A 20877-nucleotide genomic window follows, 5' to 3' on the forward strand; every position below is an offset into this window, starting at 1 on the left:
TTTTTTGAGACGAAGTCTTGCTCTGTCACCCAGGCTAGAGTGCAGTGGCGTGATCTCAGCTCACTGCAACCTCCATCTCTTGGGTTCAAGCAATTCTCCTGCCTCCACCTCCTGAGTAGCTGGGATTACAGGTGCTCACCACCACACCCAGCTAATTTTTTTTGTATTTTTAGTAGAGATGGGGTTTCACCATCTTGGCCAGGCTGGTTTCAAACTCCTGACCTCATGATCCACCCGCCTCAGCCTCCCAAAGTGCTGGGATTATAGGCGTGAGCGACCACGCCTGGCCTACTTTTTCTTAATTAACTTTTAAATTTCAACCACTCCGGGACTATAGGAACACTCTGCCTAGAATATTCTTCCCATCCTCTCCTCCCCCACATCCACCTTCAGGCTTCACTTAAATGTTGCCCTTAGAGACCTTCCCAGAAGCCTCTTTCCGCCACTTCCATTTATTTCTTATTAAGTATTACGGTAAAGCCCAGGTTGCTTTAACAACTTTATACAGTTCATATTTATCTGTGTGGTTATTATTATTTGAGACAGAGTCTCACTCTTGTCGCTCAGGCTGGAGTACAGCGGTGTGAATCATAGCTCACTATAACCTTGAACTAGGCTCATGGAATACTCCTGCCTTAGCATCCCAAGTGAGCTGGGACTACTGGCACATGCCACCACGCCTGGCTGTTGTTTATTTTTAAAAATTTTTTGTAGAGGTTGGGTGCAGTGGCTCACACCTGTAATCCCAGCACTTTGGGAGGCTGAGGCAGGTGGATCATGAGGTCAGGAGATGGAGACCATCTGGCTAACATGGCGAAATCCTGTCTCTACTAAAAATACAAGAAATGAGCTAGGTGTGGTGGCACACGCCTGTGGTCCCAGCTACTCGGGAGGCTGAAGCAGAAGAATCGCTTGAACCCGGGAGGCGGAGGTTGCAGTAAGCCGAGATCGTGCCACTACACTCCAGCCTGGGTCATGCAGTGAGACTCTATTTCAAAAAAGAAAAAAATCTGTAGAAACAGGGTCTCACTCTGTTACACTGTCCCAGCTGGTCTTGTGCTCCTGGACTCAAGCCATCCTCTCTCTTCAGCCATTCTAAATGATAGGACTGGCCAGGCAAGGTGACTCACGACTGTAACATCAGCCCTTTGGAAGGCTGAGGTGGGCGTTATCACTTGAGCCCAGGAGTTCAAGACCAGCCTGGGCAACATGGTGTAACCCCACCTTTACTAAAAATACAAAAAATTAGCTGGGCATGATGGTACATGCCTGGAGAATCACCTGAGCCCAGGAAGTTGAGGCTGTAGTAAGCCATGATTGCGCCACTGCACTCAATGCTGGGTGACAAGAGTGAGACTCTGTCTCAAAGAAAAGCATTAGGCATGAGCCTTATCTATGTGAACAATTTTTTTTTTTTTTGAGACAGAGTCTTGCCCTGTCGCCCAGGCAGGAGTGCAAAGGCATGGCGTGATCTCAATGGCATGATCTCAGCTCACTGCAACTCCACCTCCTGGGTTCAAGTGATTCTCCTGCCTCAGCCTCCTGAGCAGCTGGGATTACAGGCACACGCCACCACACCTGGCTAATTTTTTCTATCTTTAGTAGAGACAGGGTTTCACCATGTTGGCCAGGCTGTTCTCGAACTCCTCACCTTGTGATCTGCCCACCGCGGACTTCCAAAGTGCTGGGATTACAGATGTGAGCCACCGCGCCTGGCATCTATGTGATTATTTAATGTCTCTTGACCCAGTAACAAATAGGGACCTGACTTCCAGCTTTTTGCACAGAGCCTGGTCCATCAAAACTGTCCAGTAAATATCTGTTGAAGAACCAGATAGTTACAATTACAGTGACTGTCACTGATTGTAAGACTTTAAAATAAAAAAAACATAGCAGAGGCTGGGCACGGTGGTTCATGCCTGTAATCCCGGCACTTTGGGAGGCCAAGGTGGGCGGATCATCTTGAGGTCAGGAGTTCCAGACCAGCCTAGCCTTGCTAACAAGGCAAAACCCCATCTCTACTAAAAATACAAAAATTAGGCCAGGCACGGTGGCTCACCCCTGCAATCCCAGCACTTTGGGAGGCCAAGACAGGTGGATCACCTGAGGTCAGGAGTTTGAGACCAGCCTGACCAACATGGAGAAACCCCATCTCTACTAAAAATACAAAATTAGCCAGGCGTGGTGGTGCTTGCCTGTAATCCCAGCTACTTGAGATGCTGAGGCAGGAGAATCACTTGAACCCGCGAGGCAGAGGTTGCAGTGAGCCAAGATCACACCATTGCACTCCAGCCTAGGCAACAAAAGCTTAACTCCATCTCAAAAAAATTTTAAAAATTAAAATACAAAAATTAGCTGGGCGTGATGGCACACACCTGTAACCCAAGCTACTCAGGAGGCTAAGGCAGGAGAATCACTTGAACCTGGGAGGCAGAGGTTGCAGTGAGCTGAGATTGTGCCACTACACTCCAGCCTGGGCAACAGAGTGAGACTTTGTCTCAAAAATAAATAAATAACTAAAAATAAAACATAGCTGAAATCAGGCTGCATACCATAATCAATGGCATGTCAGCTTAACTGGCACTAAGTATACTTTCCTTTTTAGTAGAATAATGGTACATCTTTCAATTGACGGCATTTTAGAGTCAATGAAATAAGGTACATGGGAAGGCAATAACCTCATTCTCTGATACTGCAGCCATGGGATCATATACCTAACAATACAGAAGTTTAGCAGAGTGCGGTGGCTCTTGTCTGTAATTCCAGCACTTTAGGAAGCTGGGACAGGAGGATCACTTGAATACAGGAGTTTGAGAGCAGCCTGGGCCACATAACAAGACTCTGTGTCTACAAAAAATAAAAAACATAGCCAGGTATGGTGGCACACACCTGCTGTCCCAGCTACTGGGAAGGCTGAGGTGGGAGGATCAATCACTTAAGCCCAGAGGGTCAAGGCTGCAGTAAGCCGTGATTGTGCCACTGCAGTCTAGCCTGGGCAACAGAGCAAGACCCTGTCTCCAAAAAACAAACAAACACACACACACACACACACACACACACACACACACACACACACACACACAAAATGTAAGTTTAGAATTTTGGCAACCAGAGCCAAGGTAGAAGATAACTAAGTAAATGAGAGAGACAGGACAGGAAAATCGTAGGGATGCCAGTAAAACTACTTCTACTTCTATAGCAAGTAGGGGAACAAAAGCATTAGGAAGTATACATAGTACCAAAAGCAGATCAGCTGTTCCTTGCTACCAACTCCAGGAGATGAGGAGCAGGGGTGGCGACTCCACAGAGAATCTCTGTCAGGATCTGAAATTCCATCTATTTTTAGTTACTGAAGCAGTGGTCTCTGCTCTCTACCCCTCTATGTCCAAAACAAGGGTGGCACATAGCCAGGTAGACGGAAAGAGTCTATGTGAATAGACAGATGGTGGAGCACCTATGCCAAAAGACTTCACTACTCACTAAGCTTCAATGGAAACACTGAAATGCTAGGAAAAGGGCTTCTTTCCTGGCATTTGTGCCAGGCTCTCCTCCACCAGCTGAATCCCTCCTTAGTAACTACACAGCAAACCAGAAACCCGAAGAACTTATTTGTTGGGTTACTGACACCCTCTTCTGTAACACTAAATCACGCATGTACCATAGTACGAAGCTTGAGAAAATGTGGTAGCGGGGGAGATGAATGCTAATATAATTAACTTGGTGTGTTTCTGTGCTACTTAATATGGCAGGATAGTGGAGACCTTAAAGGGATGCCAACTGGCTGGCCAGGCACACGTGTGGTGGCTCATGCCTGCAATCCGAGCACTTTGGGAGGTCAAGGCGGGTAGATCACCTGACGTCAGGAGTTCGAGACCAGTCTGACCAATATAATGAAACCCCGTCTCTACTAAAAGTACAGTAATTAGCCAGACGTGGTGGCATGCACCTGTAATCCCAGCTACTCGGGAGGATGTGACAGGAGAATCACTTGAACTCGGGAGGCGGGGGTTGCAAAGAGCCAAGATCACGCCATTGCACTCCAGCCTGGACAACAAGAGTGAAACTCCATCTCAAAAAAAAAAAAAAAGAGATGCTAACTGGCATCCTGTTTTCTACTATACTCTGTAAAACTATGATCACCCAAAAGAACCTGCATGGGCCGGGCGTGTAATCCCAGCACTTTGGGAAGCCAAGACGGGCAGATCACGAGGTCAGGAGATCGAGACCATGCTGGCTAACATGGTGAAACCCCGTCTCTACTAAAAAATACAAAACAAAAAACAAAAAACAAAAAACAACTAGCCAGGCGAGGTGGTGGGCGTCTGTAGTCCCAGCTACTTGGGAGGCTGAGGCAGGAGAATAGTGTCAATCCGGGAGGTGGAGCCTGCAGTGAACTGAGATCTAGCCACTGCACTCCAGCCTGGGCCACAGAGCGAGACTCCGTCTCAAAAAAAAAAAAAAAAAAAAGAAAAGAACCTGCATGAACTATTTTTAGTAAGGAGCATATAGGTAAGTTTCAGTACTCTGATGTTTTGAAATACAGTATGTAAAAACTGTTTACCTAAAACTGTAAATCCTGGAAACTTAAAAGTAATACTTTTCACGGACTTTACTCTTTCAAAGCACAGTTGGTTAAGTTTCTGTTTTACAAACTCTCCAACACTAACCTAGAGTGTTCAAAATGATGAGTCTGACCACAGTTACCACAGTCTTCCTACAGACAGCCAATCTCTATAAGATGGGTAGATCAATAGTCACATAAACTGTTAAATTTTACCATGCTACAAAACTGGCTCTATCTGCAAAATTCATAAGAATAACTTAAGAGAAAAAAAAATTCAAGTTAAAAAAAAAAGCCAGATCCAAGTTTCAAGCCTAGGAGTATATTTCAGAATAATTATTCAAAACACCAACTGACAGAGATTTTTGTGGCTCCCTGGAACATTCCAGCCTCCAAAACTAGACATGAGATACTATTAACAAAAATGTCAACAGGTACATCTAAAGAAATGTCTTTTTAAAATTATATTTTATGTAAGCTTAGAGATGGGAGCTCCTTTGTCCACAATGAAAGCACCCAACATGGCATCTAATCAAGTATCATCTACTACAGTAATAAAAAGAATTTACTGGCCGGGCGCAGTGGCTCACACCTGTAATCCCAGCACTTTGGAAGGCTGAGGCAGGCAGATCATGAGGTCAGGAGATTGAGACCATCCTGGCTAACACGGTGAAACCCCAACTCTACTAAAGATACAAAAAATTAACTGGGCATGGTGGCAGGTGTCTGTAGTCCGTCTCAAAAAAAAAAATCATCTTTGGGTTCTGTGGATGGGTAAGTTTAACGACAAGTGGCCATATAAGACACAAAAGAGAAGACACACACAGAGAAGGTAATACAAAGATGGAGGCAGATGCTGGAGTGATGTAGCCACAAAACAAAGGAGCCAAGGAATGCTGACAGCCACCAAAGTTGGAAGAGGCAAGGAAGGATTCTCCCCAAGAACATCCAGGGGGAGTATAGACCTGAAGACACACTGACTTTAGACTGCTGGCCTCCAGAACTGTGAGAGAATATAGCTGTTACTTTAAGCCACCCAGTTTGTGGTAATTTATTATGGCAACCCTAAGAAACTAATACAGATGGTATAAATATGTAAACATTTAATCTAAAGAAAATCACTCGCTCCATTAGTGTGCTATTATTTTAAGAAATCTAACACTCCTACCACTGAGGCTTTTGTAAAAATCAACTTTGATTTCAAGGCTTGTTTTGAGTCAGGATCTCGCTCTGTCACCTAGGCTGGAGTGCAGTGCAGATTATAGCTCACTGCCACCTTGAACTCTGGGCCTCAAGAGATCCTCCTCTTCCACCTCAGTCTTCCCAGTAGCTATGACTACAGGCGTGTGCCACCAAACCTGGCTAACTTTTGCAGTTTAAGCTGAATTGCTCAGGCTGGTCTCCAGCCAAGTGATTCTCCCACCTTGGCCTCCCAAAGCACTGGGATTATAGGCATGAGCCACTGTACCCAGCTAATTTCAAAGTTTTTCCCTGACATAAGCCCTTAAGAATTTGGCAAAGCAATTCTATCACTTACATTGGCACGATGCATTACAGGTGGTGGGGTTAGTGCTCAAAGATAACAGCAGACACTTCTACAGTAAGATAATGTTTAACAGAATTGATCTCACAAATCTAGACCTACAAAAATATCACATGTATTAAAAATGTATTTAAGGTGACAGTATTTTGAAGTTTGCTGAAGAATACTGGGATTCAGTCCCTTTTTTAATTTAGAGATAATATAAGACTTCATTCTTTTCACATTCAGGTTTTTTTTTTTTCTTTTTTTGCTTGGGGTGACAATGAAGTAAAATGTGAAACACATATCTAACACTGACACCTAAGATTTCGAGATTATACCAATTCCGTAGGTCAACATTATTGGCAAGTTAAGACACCATGATAATATTTAAAAACCTTAAAAAAAAAGTCCACCAAATCCAAGAAGCCCATTCCCTCTGTAATGTCCCTCTAGTGCCCTCTATTGACAAAGTCCAACATTTTGTTCACTGCAAAGGTGAAAGAGTCCAGCCCTTCACCAGCTCAAATACATACTTCAGAAGTTATTTAGTCAAAGCAGAGCAAGTACTGGAGGGTGAACTTGGAGCTGACTAATAAACTGCTAAGTGGCAGGGCTGTTTCACTATTTGTTCCTTTTTATTGCTGAGTAATGCTCCAGTATATGGATTTTCTACATTTTGTTTATATATTCAGCTAATGATGGATATTTGAGTTATTTCTAAATATTGGGTACTGTGAATAAAAATGCCAAGCACATTTGTAAAAAAATAACAACAAAACTACCTTTTATGTAGTCCATAAGTGCTAAACCCTCTTCTGTCTAATCTTCCCCACAGGCTTGCAGGGTATAATTCCCAGGGAAGCTGAGCCTCAAGAAAATTCATGAAGTCACTTGCCGAATGCCACAAATGCTCCAAAATTCCACTTTTTCTTTCTTCTTCTTTTTTTTTTTGCTATACCACCTGATATTGGCATTCACTGAATATTGTTGGCAAACATGGAATACCATGCTTTAGCTACTAGGAATACGAAGAATAAGACAAGAACTTTGCCCAGGGGAGTTCAGTCTAAATGAGGGAATAATCAATCATGTCTACACACTAAGAAACAATTCTACAGTTGAACTCTGACTGCCTGTATGCCTCATGCATGCTTCCTAGAGAAGCCATTTTTGCTGGGTCACCAAGTATGAATAAAGAGTTTAGGAGGTGGGAGAGGGGTGAGAAGAGATTCTCTGTATAAGCAAAGGTGCTGAACAAAGATCAAAGAGAACATGATTCTGGGAAGGACCAACTAGAGGTGTTACAACTACAGCAGCATTCCCCGGGAGATACTAATTACTAATATATATTATAGTAATAAAGACAGTGACATTTTTGTTCTAAATTTTACTTTTTTTTTTGAGATGGAGTTTCACTCTTGTTGCCCAGGCTGGAGTGCAGTGCGCAATCTCAGCTCACTGCAACCTCCGCCTCCCAGGTTCAAGCAATTCTCCTCCCTCAGCCTCCTGAGTGGCTGGGATTACAGGCACCCGCCACCACACCCGGCTAATTTTTTTTTTTTCCTTGTATTTTTAGTAGAGACGAGGTTTCACCATGTTAGCCAGGCTGGTCTCGAACTCCTGACCTCAGGTGATCCACCTGCCTCGGCCTCCCAAAGTGCTAGGATTACAGGCTTGAGCCACTGTGCCTGGCATGTTTTTTTTTTTTCTTTTTTGAGACAGGGTCTCACTCTGTTGCCCAGGCTGGAGTGCAGTGGCTCAATCTGGGCTCACTGAAACCTCTGGCTCCCACGTTCAAGCGACTCTCCTGTCTCAGCCTCCTAAGTAGCTGGGTTTACAGGCACCCACCACTACGCTCGGCTAATTTTTGAATTTTTAGTAGAGTTGGGGTTTCACCATGTTGACCAAGCTGGTCTTTAACTCCTGACCTCACGTGATCCACCCGCCTTGGCCTCCCAAAGTGCTAGGATTAACAGGCAAGAGCCACGGCGCCTGGTCAATTTTATCACTTTTAACACGTTTTTAGGAAATACTACATATTTTTGTAGTTTTAAAGCAGTAATTTGCCTCAAGAAACTTGCACACAAGAAAGCAAATGATGTCTACATTTGATTTTCCATCTGTGTTCTGAGGTATAAACATCATTTCATCTCCAGCATTGTCTATTTGACCATCACAGATCTATCCTATGTTTCTTATCATAATTCAATATATATTTGAGAAGTTACTGCCAGGCACCGTGGCTCACGCCTGTAATCCCAGCACTTTGGGAGGCCGAGGCAGGTGGATCACCTGAGGTCAGAAGTTCAAGACCAGCCTGGTCAACATGGTGAAACCCCATCTCTACTGAATATACAAAAATTAGCTGGGCGTGGTGGCGGTCACCTGTAATTCCAGATACTTGGGAGGCTGAGGCAGGAGAATTGCTTGAACCTGGGAGGCGCAGATTGCAGTGAGATGAGACCACGCAGTGGCACTTCAGCCTGGGCAACAAGAATGAACTTTGTCTCAAAAAAAAAAAAAAAAAAAAAGTTATTTAACTGAAGCTTATTATGTATTAAATATTTCAAGTGTACTAACCCATCCTCAATTGACTTATATCTAGGAGAAAGACATTTTTTATTATTTATTATTATTTGTTTTTTGAGATGGAGTCTCGCTCTGACACCCAGGCTGGAGTACAGTGGCAAGATCTCGGCTCACTGCAAGCTCCACATCCCGAGTTCATGCCATTCTCCTGCCTCAGCCTCCCAAGTAGCTGGAACTACAGGCACCTGCCACCATGCCCAACTAATTTTTTTGTATTTTTAGTAGAAAAGGGGTTTCACCATGTTAGCCAGGATGGTCTCAATCTCCTGACCTCGTGATCTACCCGCCTAAGCCTCCCCAAGTGCTGGGATTACAGGCCTGAGCCACCACGCCTGGCTGAGAAAGACATTTTAAACTGAAATCAGAGTCCTTTGATTCTTAAACTCAAGGAGTCATATTATGTTAAAATAAACACGAGTAAAGAACAGGCATTTATTTTTCAGAAAAATTAGGGTGACCTATCCATGATGGGATAATTAATGTCAGCAGCAGTCTAACTGCAAAATATGCAGTCTGTATTCTTTCTTTTGCTACCATGTATCTGTTTGAAACAAATTTTCATATACTGTAATAAAAACAACATACAGTAAGACATTTAAAGTGGTACCTGATGAGGATGACTTTTATTATGTAAGAAAAATACTATTCTTAAAACTGATAGCAAAATAAGAATGACAGATGTTTCATCTTGATAGTTCTTTTTTTTTTTGGGATGGAGTTCCTCTCTGTCGTCCAGGCTGGAGTGCAGTGGCGTGATCTCGGCTCACTGCAAGTTCCGCCTCCCAGGTTCACGCCATTCTCCTGCCTCAGACTCCCAAGTAGCTGGGACTACAGGCGCCCACCACCATGTCCGGCTAATTTTTTTGTATTTTTAGTAGAGACAGGGTTTTATCATGTTAGCCAGGATGGTCTCGATCTCCTGACCTTGTGATCCGCCCATCTCGGCCTCCCAAAGAGCTGGGATTACAGGCGTGAGCCACCTCGCCCAGCCTCATCTTGATAGTTCTTAATAATTTTGTTTGTGACATAGTTTGATTATATATTCTAATTAATTTATCTGAGATTGGGTGGGGCATGATGGCTCACACCTGTAATCCCAACGCTTTGAGAGGCTTAGGTGGGTGGATCACTTGAGGCCAGGAGTTCAAGACCAGCCTGGCTAACATGGTGAAACCTGCTAAAAATACACAAATCAGCCAGGCATGGTGGTGTATGCCTGTAATCCCAGCTTCTTTTCTTGGGAGGCTGAGGCAGGAGAATTGCTTGGACCCGAGAGGCAGAGGTTGCAGTGAGCTGAGATCACGCCACTGCACTCCAGCCTGGGCCCCACAGAGCAAGACTCTGTCTCAAAAAAAAAAAAAAAAAAGAATAATTAATATATCTGAGATACTTTGTGCTCTCAATTTTTTTTTTTTTTTTTTTTTTTAAAGAGACAGATCTCGCTCTGTGGTCCAGGCTGGAATGCATGGAATGCAGTGGCATGATCACAGCTCACTGCAGCCTTAAACTCCTGGGCTCAAGCAATCCTCCCACCTTGGCCTTTTGACTAGCAGGGATTACAGGCACATGCCACTGTACCTGGCTAATTTAATTTTTTGTAGACACAGGGTCTTGCTATATTGCACAGGCTGGTCTTGAACTCCTGAGCTCAAGTGATCCTCCTGCCTTGGCTTCCCAAAGTCCTGGGATTGCAGGCATGAGTCACCATATCTGGCCAGTGCTCTCAATTTTAATACAAGTATGCATGATTTCATACATTTTGGCTTGTATTTCATCAATAATATTACTTTGATAAGCATTCTAATAAAGCTGGGAAACACCAGATATGAGGAAGAAGAAAGCAGTTTATCAGAAGCCAAAAGAACTGAATAAAAACGATGTCAACTATTACAAAAGTTAAACAAAAACTGAGGTATCCACTGAATGTGGCAATTAAGTAATCATTAGTGAACTTACTAAATAGTCCCAGAACAGTAAAAAGACTACTCTTTCAATAATTTTGGGACTGAAATGTCAGAGATGGGAAGGATAAAGATGAGGAAGGAAGTAGCTCTTCTTGGGGAGAGGAAGTTTAAAAAGTTATTTTACTGCTTTTTTTTTTTTTTAAATGGGGGAAAATCTTCAATAAGTTTGGATGCTAAGAGGAATTAGTGGAGGAGAGATTGGAAGTATGAAAACAAGGACAGGCCGGGCGCGGTGGCTCAAGCCTGTAATCCCAGCACTTTGGGAGGCCGAGACGGGCGGATCACAAGGTCAGGAGATCGAGACCATCCTGGCTAACACGGCGAAACCCCGTCTCTACTAAAAACACAAAAAATTAGCCGGGTGAGGTGGCGGCGCCTGTATTCCCAGCTACTCGGGAGGCTGAGGCAGGAGAATGGCGGGAACCCGGGAGGCGGAGCTTGCAGTGAGCTGAGATCTGGCCACTGCACTCCAGCCTGGGCGACAGAGCGAGACTCCGTCTCAAAAAAAAAAAAGAAAAAAGAAAACAAGGACAATTACTGGAGAGCAAAAACAAGAAAAGGAAAAAGGTAGGAAGGAGGGAGGGAGGGAGGGAAGGAAGGAAAGAGGGAAAGAGAGAAAGAAAAGGATGGAAAGCAAAAGTTAACTTTGGCAAAGGGAAAAGTAACGCTTCTCTAGAGATTAGAGGGGAGAAGGGCAATGACTAAAACAAGTAAACCTAGTGAGACAATAACTCTACAGTCAAGATCACCTGTATCTGAATCCTAGTTCTTCCTACTATAACCATATAGTCTTAGGCAAATTTATTTCTCCCACAGTTTCCTTATCTATCCTGGGGAGAACAGAATTATTAAAAGATTGTTGAAAAGATCAAGTAATTCCTGATGCACAGTGAGTACTCTAAAGAGGATAGCTGAAATGTTTTTTTTTTTTTTTGAGATGAAGTCTTGCTCTGTCGCCCAGGCTAGAGTACAGTGGAGCGACCTCCGCTCACTGCAACCCCCCACCTCTCAGGTTCAAGCAATTCTCCGGCCTCAGCCACCGCGCCTGGCTAATTTTTATATTTTTAGTAGAGACGGGGCTTCACCATGTTGGCCAGGCTGGTCTCGAACTGCTGACCACACAATCCACCCACCCCTCGGTCTCCCAAAGTGCTGGGATTACAGGCATGAGCTACGGCACCCGGCCAATCTGTTGAACTCACACACAAGATTTCTTTTTCCTCTGCAGAACAGGTACTCTGTTCATCTGCTGAGATTAAAATAATGTTTACGGTAGAAAGACAGTGGTTTTCAATCTTTTTAGATATTAAGGCTGCTCTGCCTAGGGAGTAGACATTCTTTATTCCTTTACTTTCCTAATAAACTCGCTTTCACTTAAAAAAAAAATCCATTTGACTTTGATGAAAGATATATGCAGAAAGCCGGGGGCAGTGGCTCATGCCTGTAATCCCAACACTATGGGAGGCTGAGGCAGGTGGATCACTTGAGGTCAGGAGTTCGAAACCAGCCGAGGCGGGCAGATCACGAGGTCAGGAGATGGAGACCATCCTGGCTAACATGGTGACACCCTGTCTCTACTAAAAACACAAAAAACCTCAGCCAGGCATCGTGGCATGCGCCTGTAGTCCCAGCTACTCGGGAGGCTGAAGTTGGAGAATCACTTGAACCCAGGAGGTGGAGGTTGCAGTGAGCCGAGATCACACAAATGCATTCCAGCCTGGGCGACAGAGGGAGACTCCATCTCAAAAAAAACAAAAAACAAAAATTAGTCAGGCGTGGTGGCATGCACCTGTGGTCCCAGCTACTTGGGAGGCTGAGGCAGGAGAATCTCTTGAACCCGGGAAGTGGAGGTAGCAGTGAGCCGAGATTGCACAACTGCACTCCAACCTGGGCAACAGAGGTAAAGACTCCGTTTCAGAGAAAAAAAAAAAAAAAAAGGCGGGGGTGGTGGTGGCGAGAATAGAATACCAAATTTGCAATACTTGTTTTTGTTGTTGTTGTTGTTGTTGTTTTGACACAGAATCTGGCTCTGCTGCCCAGGCGGGAGTGCAGGGGTGTGATCACAGCTCACTGTAGCCTTGATCTTCCACCCAGGCTCAAGTGATCCTCCCGTCTCAGCTTCTTGAGTAGCCAGGACTACAGGCACACATCACCATGCCCAGCTAATTTTGTTTCGCTTTGTTTTGTTTTTGTAGAGACAGGGTCTCCCATTATGAACCAATCTGGCCTTGAACTCCCGGGTTCAAGCAATCCTCCCACGCTGGCCTCCCAAAGTGACGGGATTACAGGCACGAGCCACTGTGTTAAGCCTAAATAAATTTGCAGTTTTAAGAGGTCTTATGAGCAACCTCGCCAACCATAAAAAGGGAAGTTGAGGAAGATCTTCAGGTTCCAAGACATAGTTTAAATATCCAATTGTTTGAACAAAAGAAAAAAAGGCTGCATCCTCTGGATTTATATACCTAATAGCTATGTAACGATAACACATGGCTTGCCAGAAAATACACTGGACACAGTCAAGAAATCCAGGTTCTCAATTCAGACCTAGTCTTATCTGGTAGGTCACACAGCCTTTCCAGACAGCAGCCTTGAGATGTGCTACAGTGCTAACATTTTATGATTCTATTACCCAAAATCTCACTTGACTCTGCAGATAGAAATACTACTTTATTTCCCTATGTTATAGTTTAACATGATTTTGAAGGTTTGTCTGGAGATCTAACCATCAAAACTTTATTTCTACAGACAAAACAAGTGTGTTCCTGCATTTCCGGGATAAGGCTGCAAAAGTTTTTGCTAGCATGAGGAATGAGTCAGATATTCCTATCCTGGGAACTGCCTAGGATATTTTAGCAGAAATATACAGAATTGGACCTTGTCAAAACCTCTTCCTTGTCAGTCATCAGTACAGTAATATACACTGGGAGACTTCAGAGAAAACCTAGATTTATTTAACAGTTATCCTCAATGACGGCTGTTCGAATTATATTTAAATAACAACCTAGTAGAGCCAAAGAAAGTGCTTCAATTCAATGATCTTTTGTAAAGGAAATAATACTTTTTTAGTGGGGGAAAAAAAAAACTACCTAGAAATTATGTGAAGAAGCTCACCTTTTGGATTAAGAAGGTATGTCTGCTATCCAAGATAAAACTAATTTAAATAGCCATATTCAGACATTTATTTATTAAAGTTCCCAATACTACTACCTGTTAATTCATTTCTTCATTTTGATGGGAATTCCATCAGTCCTTACCTCTAATATTCATCTAATATATGGTACCACACCTCTAGTACAGTATTTTTTCTTTTTTTTGAAACAGAGTTTCGCTCTTGTTGCCCAGTCTGGAGTGCAATGGCGTGATCTCGGTTCACGGCAACCTCCGCCTCCCACGTTCAAGCAATTCTCCTGCCTCAGCCTCCCGAGTAGCTGGGATTACAGGCATGCACCCCCACGCCCAGCTAATTTTGTAGTTTTAGCAGAGATGGGGTTTCTCCACGTTGAGGCTGGTCTTGAACTCCTGACCTCAGGTGATCTGCCTGCCTCCGCCTCCCAAAGTGCTGGGATTAGAGGCATAAGCCACCGTGCCCGGCCTTTTTCCTCTTTTTTTTTGAGACGAAGTCTTGCTCTGTTGCCCAGGCTGGAGTGCAGCGGCGCTATCTCGGCTCACCACAACCTCCACCTCCTGGGTTCAAGCAATTGTCTGCCTCAGCCTTTCCAGTAACTGGGATCGCAGGCATTCACCACCATGCCCAGCTAATTTTTATATTTTTGGTAGAGACGGGGTTTCACTATCTTGACCAGGCTAGTCTTGAACTCCTAACCGTGTGATCCACCCGCCTCAGCCTCCCAAAGTGCTGGGATTACATGCATGAGCCACCGCGCCCGGCCTATGGTATTTTTAAGCAATTTTCTTTCTTATTTTTTTCGAGATGGAGTCTCGCTCTGTTGCCCAGGCTGCAGTGCAGTGGCAAGATCTTGGCTCACTGCAACCTCTGCCTCCCAGGTTCAAGTGATTCTCCTGCCTCAGTCTCCTGAGTAGCTGGGATTACAGGTGAGTGCCACCACACCTGACTAACTTTTGTATTTTTAGCAGAGACGGGGTTTCGCCATGTTGGGCAGGCTGGTCTCGAATTCCTGACCTCAGATGGTCAGCCCTCCTTGGCCTCCCAAAGTACTGGGATTACAGGCGTGAGCCACCCCACCCAGCCTAAGCAATTTTTTAAAATACAGCACTGTTCAGCGTTACAACTACTTTCTTTAAGATCATGCTTTGGTGGCCAGGCGAGGTGGCTCAAGCCTGTAATCCCAGCACTTTGGGAGGCCGAGGTGGGTGGATCACGAGGTCAGGAGATGGAGACCATCCTGGCTAACATTGTGAAACCACGTCTCTACTAAAAATACAAAAAGAAATTAGCCAGGCGTGGTGGCGGGTGCCTGTAGTCCCAGCTACTCCGGAGGCTGAGGAAGGAGAATGGCGTGAATCCGGGAAGCCAAGCTTGCAGTGAATAGAGATCGCGCCACTGCACTCCAGCCTGGGCGACAGAGCCAGACTCTGTCTCAAAAAAAAAAAAAAAATCATGCTTTGGTAACTTCCCAATCTCAGACATTTTTAAAGTGTATTGTCAGTCTACAGAAAAACTCAAAACATGAAACAGATCATAATGGAAGATTAATACATAAACTTCTACGGGATCAATGTATTTACAAAACTGGTTTTCCCAAGACCTCACACAAAACTATACAAAAATTAGCAAATTGGCTGGGCGCAGTGGCTCACCCCTGTAATCCCAGCACTCTGTGAGGCCGAAGCGGGCGGATCACAAGGTCAGGAGATGGAGATTATCCTGGCTAACACGGTGAAACCCCGTCTCTACTAAAAATAGAAGAATTAGCCGGGCGTGAGGGCAGGCGCCTGTAGTCCCAGCTACTCTGGAGGCTGAGTCAGGAGAACTGTGAGAACCCAGGAGGCGGAGCTTGCAGTGAGCCAAGATCGCGCCACTGCACTCCAGCCTGGGCGACAGAGCCAGACTCCCTCTCATTTTAAAAAAAAAAAAAGGCAAGTTAATTAGAATTGTATTTAAAAACTACGTAAGGCCGGGCGCAGTGTCTCATGCTTGTATTCCCAGCACTTTGGGAGGCCGAGGTGGGTGGATCACGAGGTCAAGAGTTCGCGACCAGCCTGGCCAATATGGGGAAACCCCATCTCCACTAAAAATACAAAAATTAGTTGGGTATGGTGGCGCAAGCCTGTAGTCCCAGCTGCTCAGGAGGCTGAGGCAGAATTGCTTGAACCTGGGAGGCAGAGGTTGCAGTGGGCCGAGATCATACCACTGCACTCCAGCCTGGGTGACAAAGCAAAGACTGTCTAAAAAACAAACTTAATCTTACATAAAGTAATACTTTCAAACTTTTAAAAATACAGGAAGTATTGTTTAAATGACTTAATCTTTTTACACTCCTGATTACTTAATGAACCCCAATCCCTTGTTACTTTAATCCACATACTAAACTGATGTCGACCAAAACGTGTATTTTTTTTTTTTAATTTGAATTGGTTGGCAAAAAAATCTGGATTTGTGGCTTCTCTCTCTGTTTTTTTTGTTTGTTTGTTTTTGTTTTTTAGTGAACGATATGGCAACACTGGGCCCAAAGATTTTGGCAATGGCAACATTTGCAGGGAGCTGGTTAGCAGTTGCCCTCATCTGATAGCACATGCATTTTCTAGCTCCCTCAAATTATCTCTGCTCACTTTGGTACCTGCCTGGCTTTTATAGACATCAGCGTTTGAAATCTTTTTTTTTTTTTTTGGACACAGGGTCTCACTCTGTTGCATAGGCTGCAGCGTAGCGGCTTGATCACGGTTCACTGCAGCCTCTACCTCCCAGGTTCCAGAGATCCTCCCACCTCAGCCTCCCACCTAGCTGGGACTACAGTCACCCACTACCATATTCAGCTAATTTTTTGTATTTTTTGTAAAGATCACGTTTTGTCATGTTGCTCAGACTGGTCTCGAACTCCTGAGCTCAAGCAATCTGCCCACTTGGGCCTCCCAAAGTGCTGGGATTACAGGCATGGCCCGCCGTGCCTGACCTGATATCTTTATTTCATTGAGAACCTTGTCTTGAGATGCCTTAAAAGAAGCTAGCCATAGGCTGGGTGCAGCGGCTTACACCTGTAATCCCAACACTTTGGGAGGCCGAGATGGGCGGATCTCCTGAGGTCAGGAGTTCGACCAGCCTGGCCAACATGGTGAAACCCTGTCTCTACCAAAAATACAAAATTAACTGAGCATGGTGGCGGCTGCCTGTAATCCCAGCTACTTGGGAGGCTGAGGCAAGAGAATTGCTTGACCCTGGGAGCCAGAGTTCATAGTGAGCCGAGATCATGCCACTGCACTCCAGCCTGAGTGAGACTCTGTCTCAAAAAAAAAAGAAAAAAAAAATCTCTATCACAGAAATAGATCAAGTGACAATCCTGGCATTACTTTGTTTGAAAGCTATGTATACTAAACGTTACCTGCTACTAGTAGGACACCATTAAAATGTACAACGCACTATTACTGTTAAGAAAAGCTTTTAGTATCCAACTCTGGTCAGTCTTCCAACTCCTCAAAGAATCAAGATATTTAGCCTTTTACTCTTCCCAAGAATAGAGAAACTAACCAAATACTTCAACATTACAGCACTCTAAGAGCACCAAAAAGCCTCCTACATCTGTATAGCAAAAGTAAAGAAGAAAAACAGGAAGCAAGTCAAAAAGGTCTCTGATCAGCCAAGGAAACCACACAGTTCACGGAGCACATGAAGCCCTCTTCAGTCAAGAGCCTACTGGATCTTAATTTAGACACAATTTTAATAAGCTCTGTGATCTGGTTTCTTAGCCCACAACAGATGAGATGCAGCCAACTGGAAAAGGGCTGGGGGTGGTGCTGCTAGAGGCAGGCACTCAAAGCATCAAAATCAAAGCTGAAGACCTAAAAAGTCAGCAGAAAACCTCAAAACATAGCAGGGTGGGGCCATGTGGTGTAGATACCAACAATCCCAAAGGATCCCAATCCCTGCCCAGAACTACACACAATGTTCATAATGACCCTCTTTGCTATGCTCTTTTATAGCATAGGTCAGGGGACCTTAAGATGTATATCAAAATAAAGTCCATCAGAAGCTTTTTCCAAAAAAGACATGGCATTTCAAAGACTGCCAAATTCACAGACATGAATAGTGTCCCTCTGTCGAAGAAACAAGATATTGAATTCCTGAAGATGTCACATGTCAAATGTAGTTTTTCTTAGAAAAATTTCATTAGAACCCAGATGCAGCAACTCATGACATATAAGTCAAGAAGGTATTTAAGTAGAATTATTTTTTTTCAGGGAATAATTGGGAAGGTTCAAGATCAAGATCAATTATTGAAGCCAAGCAATGGGGATTCCACTGCAGACACATTACTAGGACTGAAGATAAGATAGAACTGACCTTGTCCATGCCTAGTAAGTTTGCTATTCAACTTAACATTGTGGTACAAAGAGTTTGGAAAAAAAAATTCATCTCCATTTTGTTTTCACAATCTTTTTGACTGGTATATCAAAATAAATTTCATTTTTCTTATCATCAGCAGTCTCAGAGAAGTCAAGCCATACTTTGTGAAGAGCTCTAGGGGTATAAACCAGGGGAAAATGGCTAATATTGAATTTTAAAAGTTCAGGCCGGGCCAGATGAGGTGACTCACACCTGTAATCCCCGCACTTTGAGAGGCCAAAGTGGGCAGATCACTTGAGGTCAGGAGTAATCACTTGAGGTCAGGAGTTCAAGACCAGTCTGGCCAACATGGTGAAATCCCGTCTCTACTAAAAATACAAAAATTAGCTGGGCATGGCGGCAGGGTGCCTGTAATCCCAGCTACTCCGGAGGCTGAGGCAGGAGAATCTCTTGAACCCGGGAAGCAGAAGTTGCAGTGAGTCAGGATAGCACCACTGTACTCCAGCCTGGGCAACAGAGGGAGACTCTGTTTCAAAAAAAAAAAAGGTTTAGGCCAGGCAAGACAGCTCACGCCTGTAATCCCAACACTTTGGGAGGCTGAGGCAGGTGGATCACCGCAGGTCAGGAGCTGGAGACCAGCCTGGCCAACACGGTGAAACCCCGTTTCTACTAAAAATACAAAAATTAGATGGGTATGGTGGTGCGTGCCTGTAATCCCAGCTACTTAGGAGGCTGAGGCAGAAGTATCACTTGAACCCAGGAGGTGGAGGTTGCGGTGAGCCAAGATCGTGCCATTGCATTCCAGCCTGGGCAACAAGAGTGAAACTCTGTCCCCAAAAAAAGTTCAAATTATTTCTAAACTTGATGTTATTAAAAAATCTTACAAAGGCATATTTTAGGGAAAATCTATTCTAGAAAATATGTAGCAACTCATAAGAAACCATATTACCAGGGCAAGTATTATTAATTAAAATGTATGTTTTATGTCGAAGAGATATTTCCCTCTCTGAATAAGTCCATTACACACATAAATCAATGTAGAGATTAAAGTCTACATTTCTTTATCTGTAAATTATCACACATTATACCCACTTGCTCTTCCTCAGGTTTTAAAATAAGAGCACAATCTTCTACAAGTATTTGATAACTTCCCAATTAGATTCTATAAGGACCTAGCAATTCCTAAATGCCTTAAAAATACGTATGTATACATTTTATTTGGATGACTATTCCTGTGTGCTCCTGACCCTTAAATGGTTAAGACATCTTTGCTTAAGGTTCAAGCTTCTTTATGGTATTTAACAAATACCATTTCATTTTAGTACAAGATTTATTGTCTAAAATCTGCCCTTCTTCATTTGTTAGAAATCGAAGTCAAAAGAAGTTAAGGAGCTAACCTAATTATAGTAACCAATGGGACTGATTCCACGCTAAGTCTGAGCAAAAATGAAATTATGACCAACCGCTGAGCTGAGGTATTTAAATCATCAATCTGTATTCTTAGTTTAAGACAAGGTGAAAACTGGTTCTCTTCCTCTTGCACACCCATCCCATCATCCAGAATGGATAACCCCAGTACCTACTTCTCACTAAGTAGCTACAGGTATAGGCCGTGTGCAGTGGCTGATTGATGCCTGTAATCCCAACACTTAAAGGAGGCAGAGGTGGAAGGCTAGCTTGAGCCCAGGAGTTCGACACCAGCCTGGACAACATGGCAAGATCCCATTCTCCACAAAAAGGAAAAAGATGTACTGAAGAAAAAAGTAGCTACCGGTTTAATGTAGCCAATCTGAGTAGCCAGGTGAAACACCGAACAGAAATTAATAGTGGTGCCTCCCTACTTCTAAGGAAAAAAACATGAAAGTGGCACTAACAGGTTACAACGTCAGAAAGGGAAAAAAACTAAATTTTAAGCCAATCTTATACTCTAGATGTATTATTAGGAAAACCTCCTTATCGATAACTAAATAATCCTTCACTTTAAAGAGCAAAGAAATCCTTTTTAATACAAAATCTAGTAAAATCCCTTCCCAGTTAACAGTCTCCGTAAACGTATCACTTAATAGCGTCAAGCCCATTTTGCGAAGAGACTGTGAAAGGAACTTTTGTGTAATTTCTCTGGTGGTTTTTTCAATGTTCAGGTTTCTACCTCTACCTTTGCCAATGTACAGCTTTTCTATTAAATCCAATCCTGCAAAACGGAAGTGTTAGTTTCTAACTACATATAGCAACCTCAAAGAATAAAATGATTCTCCCTCTACTTCCCTCCTCCCTCATAAGTCACCTTTTTTTTTTCTTCTGAACTTCCAACTCTTAACAGTTTCTGGACAAGCAGGGTGGACCGATGTGTGCTGCCACCCAAGAGGTAAGTGAACTCAAGAGATACTTGTGGATCGGGCAAAACGACTTCCTCCGTCAGCCCGAGCTCAGGCGGTTTTGTGGAGGGAGCTAGGGCAGGTGTGGGAGGAGGGAACAGAAATGGGGCGAGCAGCCCTTTCGACCTCTGTCGAAGGGGCCGCCCAACGCCCCAGCGCCCCCCACGGCCCCAACCCCGCCATCCTGGCCGGACAATGGCCCTCAAGTGCAGCGGCAGTTCCAGACTGGAGAGAAGCCCTAAGAGCCCACACCATGCGGGCCTGAAAGGGCAGACAGGGAGGAACGCTAAGACCGCCAGAGCACCTCCGGCCTAAGCGCGGGCTGCGCGCCGGGGCCTCCGCGGGCGCCATCACTGGGAGTGGGGTATGGAGGCCGCCCAGCG

At 44.2% G+C, this 20877-nt stretch overlaps 1 protein-coding gene across 1 annotated transcript in view; it reads right to left on the reverse strand.

Annotated features, from left to right (window-relative positions):
* The window catches only part of UBE2D2 (ubiquitin-conjugating enzyme E2D 2), a 64920-nt gene extending 44144 nt beyond the window's left edge, over nt 1–20776 (reverse strand). The window contains exon 1 of the mRNA XM_011997221.1: nt 20404–20776. The gene's annotated coding sequence lies outside the window, so the exon portion shown is untranslated. The remainder of the gene's footprint in view (nt 1–20403) is intronic.
* Nucleotides 20777–20877: the final 101 nt, after the last annotated feature.

The sequence above is a fragment of the Mandrillus leucophaeus genome, unplaced genomic scaffold, assembly GCF_000951045.1.
Source record: "Mandrillus leucophaeus isolate KB7577 unplaced genomic scaffold, Mleu.le_1.0 Scaffold534, whole genome shotgun sequence".
Taxonomy (NCBI): Eukaryota; Metazoa; Chordata; class Mammalia; order Primates; family Cercopithecidae; genus Mandrillus; species Mandrillus leucophaeus.